This window comes from Salmo salar, chromosome ssa03 (genome assembly GCF_905237065.1).
Source record: "Salmo salar chromosome ssa03, Ssal_v3.1, whole genome shotgun sequence".
NCBI classification, from domain to species: Eukaryota; Metazoa; Chordata; class Actinopteri; order Salmoniformes; family Salmonidae; genus Salmo; species Salmo salar.
The window spans coordinates 52315840-52329835 of record NC_059444.1 but is presented as its reverse complement, the minus strand read 5'-3'; positions in this window follow the sequence as shown (position 1 = coordinate 52329835).

Sequence of the window (13996 nt, the reverse complement as noted above, 5' to 3'; positions counted from 1 at the left end):
AACATGTACTATGTTGCATTAAGTTTGTTGGAACCTCTCCAGCTGGCTGATAATAAATAATTATTTATTTAAGATGGACGTCAGCTGTCCCTAGTGGTAATTTCCACGACAAGCTGGTGGCTTGATTCAAAATGCCATTCTGAGCCATCTATACCTGCTTATGGGTGTCCAGTGACTTTTGTGATGATGTCTGCTTTGTCCATTGAATGTATGGCCTTTGTAATCTTTTCCATCAGTGGAATAGATATTAATCTCTGTAGCTGCTGCTGGGCCGGGCTGCTGTGTCCGCTTCTATCTAGGTTATACTTGGAGATGATTTCCTCAGTTGTCACGGTGCCTCAGCGGATGTGGTGCTTGGGGTGTCGACATGATTTAACACATGGCTGTGGTTCACATGTAGTAGGTTGAGTCTCACGTGTCAGTTGACAGCAGAGGAATCTGTGATGTCTCCATGACCTTAAACTTGAGAGTAAGCACTTTTCCATCGTGGTCTACTTTGACATTGCATTCTCCTGTTGGCTTTATCAGTGTGTCGTCATATAGCTTGAGTGTGGCTTTGCTTGACAGGGGAACTGGATTGCCGTCTTGCATGACACGTTGTAGGTCCCCATAGCTTATGACATTCACTGTTGGATCCTGAGTCAAGTTGACATTTAAATGTATGGCTGTGGTCATAAGTCAATTGCTCATCACTCTGTGGAGCTAGCTTCCGTTTAATGAACCATTTGTTTGTCCTGTCTTCCACAGAATTAACACGGGAGATGTACCACGTTGCATCTGTTTGGAATTTCAGCACCATGCAGAAGGCCCGCAGATGTACAGGTAAGCATTTTCAGAATTGACATTTTATAGGTATCGATTGATGATGAATGGTGACAATGTTCTTGCTAACAAATTGCGTGACCAGTTATCAATACTTAACTCTGCCTCTATAAGAGAATGGCGTTGAGCATTCCTCAGCTAGCCACAAGGAAGAGTCTTGTGTTGAACTTGGAAACAGGGCAACAGTAAACATATCATCCCCCATGAACGATGCAGGGCACCCCTTGGGCACCCCTTGGGCCAACCAGTGCAATTTTATAAATGATGGGTCTTTATTTATAAAGCCCTATTTTCATCAGCAGATGTGACAGAGTGGTATACAGAAACCCAGCCTAAAACCCCAAATGGCAAGCAATGCAGATGTAGAAGCACAGTGGCTGGGGAAAACTCCCTAGGAAGGCAGGAACCTAGGAAGAAACCTTGAGAGGAACCAGGCTCTGAGGGGTGGCCAGTCCTCTTCTGGTTGTGCCGGGTGGAGATAAGAGTATATGGCCATTAAGGCCAGATTGTTCTTCAAGATGTTGAAACGTATATGATGACCAGCATGGTTGTAGAGGGTGTAACAGGTCAGTAGCTCAGGAGTAAATGTCATTTCACTTTTCATAGCCAAGCATTGAGGTCGAGACAGCAGGTGCGGTAGAGAGTCGAAAACAGCAGGTCCGGGACAAGGTAGCATGTCCGGTGAACAGGTCAGGGTTCCATAGCCGCAGGCAGAACAGTTGAAACTGGAGAAGCAGCATGACCAGGTGGACTGGGGACAGCCAGGAGTAGTCAGGTAGTCCAGAGGCATGGTGCTAGGGCTCAGGTCCTCCGGAAGGGGAGGGGGGAGAGAGAGAATTAGAGGGATCATACTTAAGACAACAATTCACACAGGACAACATAAGACAGGAGAATTACACCAGATATAACAGACTGACTCTAGCCCCCTGGCACATAGACTACTGCAGCATAGATAGTGGAGGCTGAGACAGGAGGGGTTGGGGGACACTGTGGCCCCGTCCGATGATAACCCTGGACAGGACCAACCAGGCAGGATATAACCCTACCCACTTTGCAAAAGCACAGCCCCCACACCACTAGAGGGATATCAACAGACCATGAACTTACTACCCTGAGACAAGGCTGAGTATAGCCCATGAAGATCTCTTCCATCGCACGAGCCCGAGGGGGCGCAAAACCAAGATCAGTCAAAATCAGGCCAGTGGTATCTGAGAGATCGTGTGGGTTAGCTAGACTCATATCCCTGAGCATGTGTGGCAAATTTCATCACTCTGGGTCAATCAGATGAAGAGGTACAAAAACGTGTCCGTTATAGCGCAACCATGCGGTCGATATGAGTTCTTGCATATGTTGAGTCTTTGAATGTGTGCAACATGTTGTCGTGACGTTGCTATCATTAATGTGATGACATGCTATTTATCGACTTAACTATGGTTAATTATTGTGACTAAATTAATCATGTAACAATTAACTCATTAGTAACCTGGGGCACCACAGGAAAAGTTGGTTTAATGAGTTACCGTTTCCCAAATGAACTCAAGAATAGATCAGAATCTCTATCACAGCAGTGAATCATTTCGTCATATCAGTCTCATTCTGAACGTTGCATAATCCGTTAAATCTGCACAAACCCAGGTTTCATTAACCTCTCTAGGGTCGGCGGGACGAAATCGTCCCACCTACGTAACAGCCAGTGGAATCCTGTGGCGCGTTATTCAAATACCTTAGAAATGACTATTTTACATCATTTTAAAGACAAGGCTCTCGTTAATCTAACCACACTGTCTGATTTCAAAAAGGCTTTACAATGAAAGCAAACCATTAGATTATGTCAGCAGAGTACCCAGCCAGAAATAATCAGACTCCCATTTTTCAAGCTAGCATATAATGTCACATAAACCCAGAAGACAGCTAAATGCAGCACTAACCTTTGATGATCTTCATCAGATGACAACCCTAGGACATTATGTTATACAATACATGCATGTTTTGTTCAATCAAGTTCATATTTATATCAAAAACCAGCTTTTTACATTAGCATGTGACGTTCAGAACTAGCATAACAATTATTTTAAGAATTATAGATACAGAACTCCTCTATGCACTCGATATGTCCGATTTTAAAATAGCTTTTCGGTGAAAGCACATTTTGCAATATTCTCAGTAGATAGCCCGGCATCACAGGGCTAGCTATTTAGACACCCAGCAAGTTTAGCACTCACCAAAGTCAGATTTACTATAAGAAAAATGTTATTACCTTTGGTGTTCTTCGTCAGAATGCACTCCCAGGACTTCTACTTCAATAACAAATGTTGGTTTGGTTCAAAATAATCCATAGTTATATCCAAATAGCGGCGTTTTGTTCGTGCGTTCAAGACACTATCCGAATGGTAAAGAAGGGTGACGAGCACGACGCATTTCGTGACAAAAAAATTCTAAATATTCCATTACCGTACTTCGAAGCATGTCAACCGCTGTTTAAAATCAATTTTTATGCCATTTTTCTCGTAAAAAGCGATAATATTCCGACCAGGAATCTGCGTTTAGGTAAAAAGACGAAAGAAAATAAAGCATGGGGTCGACTCGTGCACGCACCTAAGCCCATTGTCCTCTGATCGGCCACTTGCCAAAAACGCTAATGTGTTTCAGCCTGTGGCTGAAATTACATCATTCAGCTTTTTCCCGGGCTCTGAGAGCCTATGGGAGCCGTAGGAAGTGTCACGTTACAGCAAAGATCCTCAGTCTTCAATAAACAGAGACAAGAAGCTCAAGGAATGGTCAGAGAGGGCACTTCCTGTAAGGAATCTTCTCAGGTTTTTGCCTGCCATATGAGTTCTGTTATACTCACAGACACCATTCAAACAGTTTTAGAAACTTTAGGGTGTTTTCTATCCAAAGCCAATAATTATATGCATATTCTAGTTTCTGGGCAGTAGTAATAACCAGATTAAATCGGGTACGTTTTTTATCCGGCCGTGTAAATACTGCCCCCTACCCCAACAGGTTAATCATTCCGTACCACACAAATTGAGTTGATTTATTTATTTACTAACACGCTAAAAGATAACATAAGTTACACACACAGTCTAGGCTATTGATTAGAACTTAATACAATGACAACAGGTCCCTAGCGGACCAACACAGTATTACACAAGATGGAGATTTTAAAGAGAGAGAGAAAGAGAGTAAAGCAAATGTATCCAAGTGTTGTAAACTATGCTTAGTTTAGCCCTAATTCCTTGCCCCAAACTGCATGTATTTACGTGTTGAAGGTCTCCGTTGGGCATCACGGTTGGGCCCAGGCTTTGGTGGGCCGAGTTCTACTTAGTGGGAGAGGTTCGACAGATGCCTGTTCTTTGGATGGCGGTCTCTTTTGTTATCAGGTGTAAGTCTTTGATTGTCCACAAGATGTCACAATGTCCTTTCTCTTAGTTGTCTGTTTCCTTGCACTCGTTCTGTGAGATGGGATCTTCTGAGGACGGCTAATCAGCCATGTCGATTATCCCGGTGTGGGGATGGAAGCCGTGTAGACAACCGATGATTTGAAGAGAATAGCCGGAGGGTCCTGCTTAAATTCACCTTCCTAGATACAGTACTTGGAATAGCTACTCCACCATAGCCTTGATTGTTCAGAGGTGTTCTTTGTCTTCAACCTCGTGTTGCATTTGGGGTCGCGACTGTCTTAGATCACGCTGCAGCTGTGGTCTGTTTTAGTCTGATATGTAAATTCTTCACTCTGTTTTATACCCTAGGGTAGAAAGGAGGCGTTTCCATCTTTATGGCACACTCTCTGGGCTGTAGCTCGTTACGAGGCAAGGTATCACAATTGACTATGATCTCGTTAGACAACTAAAATCACAGCCTCATCGTCACAAAAACACTCTTTAACCTCTCTAGGCTAGGCGGGACGAATTCGTCCCACCTACGTAACAGCCACTTGCAGCCTGTGGCGCGATTTTCAAAACATTAAAAATCCTATTACTTCAATTTCTCAAACATATGACTATTTTACAGCTATTTAAAGACAAGACTCTCGTTAATCTAACCACACTGTCCGATTTCAAAAAGGCTTTACAACGAAAGCAAAACATTAGATTATGTCAGCAGAGTACCAAGCCAGAAATAATCAGACACCCATTTTTCAAGCCAGCATATAATGTCACCAAAACCCAGAAGACAGCTAAATGCAGCACTCACCTTTGATTATCTTCATCAGATGACAACCCGAGGACATTATGTTATACAATACATGCATGTTTTGTTCAATCAAGTTCATATTTATATCAAAAACCAGCTTTTTACATTAGCATGTGACGTTCAGAACTAGCATACCCCCCGCAAACTTCCGGGGAATTCGCTAACATTTTACTAAATTACTCACGATAAACGTTCACAAAAAGCATAACAATTATTTTAAGAATTATAGATACAGACCTCCTCTATGCACTCGATATGTCCGATTTTAAAATAGCTTTTTGGTGAAAGCACATTTTGCAATATTCTAAGTACATAGCCCAGGCATCACGGGCTCGCTATTTAGACACCCGGCAAGTTTAGCACTCACCATAATCATATTTACTATTATAAAAGTTTGATTACCTTTTGTTGTCTTCGTCAGAATGCACACCCAGGACTGCTACTTCAATAACAAATGTTGGTTTGGTCCAAAATAATCCATCGTTATATCCGAATAGCGGCGTTTTGTTCGTGCGTTCCAGACACTATCCGAAATAGTAAAGAAGTGTCGCGCGCATGGCGCAATTCGTGACAAAAAAATTCTAAATATTCCATTACCGTACTTCGAAGCATGTCAACCGCTGTTTAAAATCAATTTTTATGCCATTTTTCTCGTAAAAAAAGCGATAATATTCCGACCAGGAATCTGCGTTTAGGTAAAAAGACGAAAGAAAATAAAGCATGGGGTCGACTCGTGCACGCACCTAAGCCCATTGTCCTCTGATCGGCCACTTGCCAAAAACGCTAATGTGTTTCAGCCTGTGGCTGAAATTACATCATTCAGCTTTTTCCCGGGCTCTGAGAGCCTATGGGAGCCGTAGGAAGTGTCACGTTACAGCAAAGATCCTCAGTCTTCAATAAACAGAGACAAGAAGCTCAAGGAATGGTCAGAGAGGGCACTTCCTGTAAGGAATCTTCTCAGGTTTTTGCCTGCCATATGAGTTCTGTTATACTCACAGACACCATTCAAACAGTTTTAGAAACTTTAGGGTGTTTTCTATCCAAAGCCAATAATTATATGCATATTCTAGTTTCTGGGCAGTAGTAATAACCAGATTAAATCGGGTACGTTTTTTATCCGGCCGTGTAAATACTGCCCCCTACCCCCAACAGGTTAATCATTCCGTACCACACAAATTGAGTTGATTTATTTATTTACTAACACGCTAAAAGATAACATAAGTTACACACACAGTCTAGGCTATTGATTAGAACTTAATACAATGACAACAGGTCCCTAGCGGACCAACACAGTATTACACAAGATGGAGATTTTAAAGAGAGAGAGAAAGAGAGTAAAGCAAATGTATCCAAGTGTTGTAAACTATGCTTAGTTTAGCCCTAATTCCTTGCCCCAAACTGCATGTATTTACGTGTTGAAGGTCTCCGTTGGGCATCACGGTTGGGCCCAGGCTTTGGTGGGCCGAGTTCTACTTAGTGGGAGAGGTTCGACAGATGCCTGTTCTTTGGATGGCGGTCTCTTTTGTTATCAGGTGTAAGTCTTTGATTGTCCACAAGATGTCACAATGTCCTTTCTCTTAGTTGTCTGTTTCCTTGCACTCGTTCTGTGAGATGGGATCTTCTGAGGACGGCTAATCAGCCATGTCGATTATCCCGGTGTGGGGATGGAAGCCGTGTAGACAACCGATGATTTGAAATAGTAAAGAAGTGTCGCGCGCATGGCGCAATTCGTGACAATAAAATTCTAAATATTCCATTACCGTACTTCGAAGCATGTCAACCGCTGTTTAAAATCAATTTTTACGCCATTTTTCTCGTAGAAAAGCGATAATATTCCGACAGGGAATCTCCTTTTCGGCAAACAGAGGAAAAAATCCCAAAGGCGGGGGCGGTCGGGTCACGCGCCTAAGCCCAGTGTCCCTTGATCGGCCACTTGAGAAAGGCGATAATGTGTTTCAGCCTGGGGCTGGAATGACGACATTCTGTTTTTTCCCGGGCTCTGAGCGCCTATGGACGACGTGGGAAGTGTCACGTTAGAGCAGAGATCCTTAGTAAATGATAGAGATGGAAAAGAAGTTCAAGAAGTGGTCAGACAGGCCACTTCCTGTAAAGGAATCTCTCAGGTTTTGACCTGCCATTTGAGTTCTGTTATACTCACAGACACCATTCAAACAGTTTTAGAAAATTTAGGGTGTTTTCTATCCATATGTAATAAGTATATGCATATTCTAGTTACTGGGTAGGAGTGGTAACCAGATTAAATCGGGTATGTTTTTTATCCAGCCGTGTCAATACTGCCCCCTAGCCCTAACAGGTTAATCTGGATATTTTCTACACAACGTGAAGGATGTAAACATATACACATTATGAACTCTTCAAGTGTTTTCATTATAACGTCCTCTAACTTTTATTAACCTCTCTAGGGTAGGTGGCACCAAATCGTCCCACCTACGTAACAGCCAGTGTAATCCCGTGGCACGTTATTCAAAAACCTCAAAAATGCAAAAACTTCAATTTTTCAAACATATGACGATTTTACACCATTTTAAAGACAAGACTCTCGTTAACCTGTTATGGCTAGAGGGCAGTATTTTCACGGCTGGATAAAAAATGTACCCGATTTAATCTGGTTACCACTCCTACCCAGTAACTAGAATATGCATATACTTATTACATATCGATAGAAAACACCCTAAAGTTTCTAAAACTGTTTGAATGGTGTTTGTGAGTATAACAGAACTCATTTGGCAGGCAAAAACCTGACAAGGTTTCATGCAGGAAGTGGCCTGTCTGACAAGGTGTCGTTCTTCTTGTCTCTGTTTATTGAAGAGTGAGGATCTTAGCTGTCCCGTGACACTTCCTACGGCTGCCATAGGGTCTCAGAAGGCGGTAAAAAGCTGAATCGTGGCTTTGCAGGCTCTGGCTGAAAAAAAGTAGCGCGTTTGGGTAGTGGCTGGTTACAGTACTGTGAGACTCAGGCTCGTGCCCGCGTCGACCGAAAGCTTTGTTTACTTTCCTCTGTTTAGCTAAAAGGAGATTCCCGGTCGGAATATTATCGCTTTTTTACGAGAAAAATGGCATAAAAATGGATTTTAAACAGCGGTTGACATGCTTCGAAGTACGGTAATGGAATATTTAGATTTTTTTGGTCACGAATTGCGCCATGCGCGCGACCCTGATTTACCATTTCAGATAGTGTCTGGGACGCACGAACAAAACGCCGCTATTCGGATATAACGATGGATTATTTTGGACCAAACCAACATTTGTTATTGAAGTAGCAGTCCTGGGAGTGCATTCTGACGAAGACAACAAAAGGTAATCTATCTTTTATAATAGTAAATCTGATATTGGTGAGTGCTAAACTTGCTGGGTGTCTAAATAGCTAGCCCGTGATGCCTGGGCTATGTACTTAGAATATTGCAAAATGTGCTTTCACCAAAAAGCTATTTTAAAATCGGACATATCAAGTGCATAGAGGAGTTCTGTATCTATAATTCTTAAAATAATTGTTATGCTTTTTGTGAACGTTTATCGTGAGTAATTTAGTATATTCACCGGCAGTGTTCGGTGGGAATGCTAGTCACATGCTAGTCACATGCTAATGTAAAAAGCTGGGTTTTGATATAAATATGAACTTGATTGAACAAAACATGCATGTATTGTATAACATAATGTCCTAGGGTTGTCATCTGATGAAGATCATCAAAGGTTAGTACTGCATTTAGCTGTGGTTTGGGTTTATGTGACATTATATGCTAGCTTGAAAAATGGGTGTCTGATTATTTCTGGCTGGGTACTCTGCTGACATAATCTAATGTTTTGCTTTCGTTGTAAAGCCTTTTTGAAATCGGACAGTGTGGTTAGATAAAGGAGAGTCTTATCTTTAAAATGCTGTGAAATAGTCATATGTTTGAAAAATTGAAGTTTTTGTATTTTTGAGGAATTTGTAATTCGCGCCACGCCTATCATTGGATATTGGAGCAGGTGTTCCGCTAGCGGAACGTCTAGATGTAAGAGGTTAACCTGTTAGGGCTAGGGGGCAGTATTGACACGGCCGGATAAAAAACATACCCGATTTAATCTGGTTACTACTCCTGCCCAGTAACTAGAATATGCATACAATTATTGGCTTTGGATAGAAAACACCCTAAAGTTTCTAAAACTGTTTGAATGGTGTCTGTGAGTATAACAGAACTCATATGGCAGGCCAAAACCTGAGAAGATTCCATGCAGGAAGTGGCCTGTCTGAGAAGTTGTGTTTCATCTTGGCTCTTTTTATTGAAGACTGAGGATCTTTGCTCTAACGTGACACTTCCTACGGCTCCCATAGGCTCTCAGAGCCCGGGAAAAAGCTGAACGATATCGAGGCAGCCTCTGGCTGAAACACATTATCGCTTTTGGCAAGTGGCCGATCAGAGTACTATGGGCTTAGGTGCGTGCCTTAGTGCGTGCCTGAGTCGACCGAATGCTTTATTTTCCTTCGTCTGTTTACCTAAACGCAGATTCCCGGTCGGAATATTATTGCTTTTTTATGAGAAAAATGGCATAAAAATTGATTTTAAACAGCGGTTGACATGCTTCGAAGTATTTAGAATTTTTTTTGTCACGAATTGCGCCATGCTCGTCACCCTTATTTACCCTTTCGGATAGTGTCTTGAACGCACGAACAAAACGCCGCTATTTGGATATAACTATGGATTATTTTGAACCAAACCAACATTTGTTATTGAAGTAGAAGTCCTGGGAGTGCCTTCTGACGAAGACAGCAAAGGTAATAACATTTTTCTTATAGTAAATCTGACTTTGGTGAGTGCTACATTTGCTGGGTGTCTAAATAGCTAGCCCTGTGATGCCGGGCTATCTACTGAGAATATTGCAAAATGTGCTTTCACCGAAAAGCTATTTTAAAATCGGACATATCGAGTGCATAGAGGAGTTCTGTATCTATCATTCTTAAAATAATTTATGCTTTTTGTGAACGTTTATCGTGAGTAATTTAGTAAATTCACCGGCAGTGTTCGGTGGGAATGCTAGTCACATGCTAATGTAAAAAGCTGGTTTTTGATATAAATATGAACTTGATTGAACAAAACATGCATGTATTGTATAACATAATGTCCTAGGGTTGTCATCTGATGAAGATCATCAAAGGTTAGTGCTGCATTTAGCTGTCTTCTGGGTTTATGTGACATTATATGCTAGCTTGAAAAATGGGTGTCTGATTATTTCTGGCTGGGTACTCTGCTGACATAATCTAATGTTTTGCTTTCGTTGTAAAGCCTTTTTGAAATCGGACAGTGTGGTTAGATTAACACCATAAAATAGACATTAATTTTCATATGCCATCCATCATTATTCCCACCCATGCGGATGATGAAATATATTGTCCCAAAGTCCATTTATTTGATGTTCTGTAGTTTTGGGCAGTAGATTCTCCCTAAGGCACAAGGACATTCCGATCTCTTGCATTAGAGACTGGAAAGGAGTTGGTCTGCTGCCTTAGTTTACAATGGGCGTGAGGTCATAAAACCCCCCCCCCCCCCACCTCCATACCTCTCCTCCTCTGCGGGATGGGGAGATATCTCTGTAGAGATGATCCTCACAGGCCAGTCATGACAATGTGCACCAAATGTTGTTATAATATTAATATCCTTGAATGATTTATGTGCCAGACCACGCCCTCGTGAATGTTTATTGGCCAGTAGCATCCATGTTGTTTTAGGTATTAGGAAATATTGCATTAAGAGACCTTTGTCCAAGTTTTGTGCAGATCGGTCATTCGGTGCCAGAAGAGTAGCATTTTAAGTGTTTATCAAATTCAAAATGGCAGACAATCCATCAGGGTGGACCTTATGGGTCACCGAGGCAAATTTGTTCCTTTTGAGGAGATTGATGTGTGTACCAAATTTCATGACTTTAGGTCAAATGAGGTGATGGGCATGACCTTTGACATTTGCATTTTCAATCTCTTGTTATAGCGCCACCATGTGGCCAACCTGTGTAATTTTGTAAATGTCAGACTATTGCAAGACGCATCATTCACACAAGTTTCGTCAAAATTGGCCAGTGCGGTCTAATATCGCGTGACCTAACATACTAACGGACGAAAACTGATCCACAGTCTCCTCCCCCGTTTCATTGTGGCGAACAAGGCTGCATGGGATTTCTGTTAATGCGACTCCGTGTGGTCAATGGCAATGTCCACTTTAGTTATAATGCCAGTTCCACCAACGCAATTCCACCTCTGACGCCGCCAAAACAACCGCTATGCGAATGTCAGCTAAAGCTAATCTGATTGAAGAGCCCAAAAGCTAAACATACATGATTGCAGTGCCTGAATCACATGTCAATGAACACGGATGGCTGAACAGTAAGCAGGTCCAGATAGAGGCTGAAGATAGCCTTATAGCATACCTGACATGGCTAATGCTATAATAAAGCATTAGGCCTGGAAATGACCACAATGTGGGAAAGGCACTGCCCTTGTAGCGTACAATACTGACAGTTAAATGATGCACTATCAGCATAAAAATGAAATGAGACGGCCATCAGACTAGGGTGTTTGTACGTAGCCTCAGCATTAAGTACATAGAGGATGAGGGCTCAGAAGCCAACGGTTCAGATGAGCTCCAGCAAGCCGTTTTTACGTGGTCTTACCAGATTTAGCACCCAACAGTTTTTACATGCCTCGAGAGGAATAGGCCACTATACAATATTATTATATTCGTTACAGAATACTATATAAAAATTAGGTGATGAGGACATTGTTGGCCATATTTCCACATCACCGTCACAAAAGGGAAAAGAGTGAAGACGTATTGCGCCTCTGTTCTCTTTTATAAGCCTTGTTCAACTTTTTTCCCCCCATCACAAACTTCTGCCTCAGGACCAACCAAAAGCGTAATTGGCAGCACCGGGTTTCAAACACAAAATGAGGAATTGAGCCCACATTCAAATGTGGAACTGAGTAGCATTGCGTGGCGTAAGCCACAGAAGGCCAGTAGCTGCGTGGCGCTTTACAGTAGGGAAATAATTTCTAATCAAAGACACACATACACTGAGTGTACCAAATATTAGGAACACCTTCCTAATATTGAGTTGCAACCCCCTTGCTCTCAGAACAGCCTCAATTCACCGGGGCATGGACTCCACAAGTTGTCAAAAGCGTTCCACAGGGATGCTGGCCCATGTTGACTTCAATGCCTCCCGCTGTTGTCCTTTTGGTGGTGGACCATTCTTGAAACACATGGGAAACTGTTGAGCGTGAAACTCAAGAGTTGCAATTCTTGACAAACAGGTGCACCTGGCATCTACTACCATACCCCTTGCCCATTCACCCTCTGAATGGTCTCATCCCCTTCATCTACACCAGAGGTCTCCATTCCTGTTCCTGGTGTGAAAACCTACAGGAGAGTAGCTCTCCAGGAACAGGGATGGGGAGGCCTGATCTACACTGATTTGAAGTGGATTTAACGAGTGACATCAATAAGGGATCATAGCTTTCACCTGGATTCACCTGGTCAGTCTGTCATGGAAAGAGCAGGTGTTATTGTTTCGTATACTGCGTGGGTCTTACTGCACCCCTGTTCACTTGGTACATATTCAGATGGGTGTGTGGCTTCTAGGAGGAAAGAGATACATGCAAATCGTACACAAACACAAGACTATACACAGTGTACAAAACATCAGGAACACCTGCTCTTTCCATGACAGACTGACCAGGTGAATGCTATGATCCATTATTGATGTCACTTGTTAGAGCCACTTGAATCAGTGTAGATGAAGGGGAGGTGACAGGTTAAAGAAGGATTTCTAAGCCTTGACACATTTGAGACACGGGTGGTGTATGTGCCATTCAGAGGGTGAATGGGCAAGACAGATTAAAGTGCCTTTGAACAGGCTATGGTAGTAGGTGCCAGGTGCACCGGTGTGAGTGTGTCAAGAACTGCAACGCTGCAGGGTTTTTCACGCTCAACAGTTTCCCGTGTGCATTAAGAATGGTGCAGCACCCAAAGGACATCCAGCCAACTGGACACAACCGTGGGAAGCATTGGAGTCAACATGGGCCAGCACCCCTATGGAACACTTTCGACACCTTTTAGAGTCCATGCCTCAACAAATTCAGGCTGATCTGAGAGCAATAGGGGATGCAACTCAATAGGAAGGTGTTCCTAATGTTTGGTATACTCTGTGTACAAGGCAACTGTAGAGGGGTGTGCTGAGTATTTTGGTATGTAATAAAGCCCGTGTGGGGAAAAAATATTTCTGATTGGCTGAGCCTGGCTCCCCAGTGGGTGGGCCTATGCCCTCCCAGGCCCACCCATGGCTGCACCCCTGCCAAGTCATGTGAAATCCATAGATTAGGGCTTAATTTATTTCGATTGACTGATTTCCTTATCCAAACCAACTCAGTAAAATCTTTGAAATTGTTGCATACTGCATTTATATTTTTGTTCAGTATAATAAAAGCAGGCTCAGGTAGAGCCTGAAGCTAGCATTAGCCATGTCGGGTATGCTATAAGGCTATGATAAAGCACTGGACCTGGAAATGACCACAACGTGGGAAAGTCACTGCCCTTGTATAATACAATTATAACCGTAAAGGATGCACTATCAGCACAATAATGAAATGTGAGACGCCATCAGACTAGGGTGCCTGTAATGTAGCCTCAGCATTAAATACATAGCAGCTGAGGGCGCAGACAAACTCCAGCTAGCTGTTTTTACATGGTCCTAGGTCGTGCCGGATTTAGCGTCCAACCGTTTTCACACACCTAAAGAAAATAGAGCAGCACTGTGTGATGTAAAGCCACAGAAAACCTGTAGCTGCCTGCCGCTTTACAGTGGGGAACGAATTTATAAACAGTTCAATTCATCATGGTATACAATTGAGGTAAAAAAAATAACATCTTCATGACCTTACACACACGCCAGTCATACAATCACTTCCTGAAAAAGCAATCTCATGACCAGC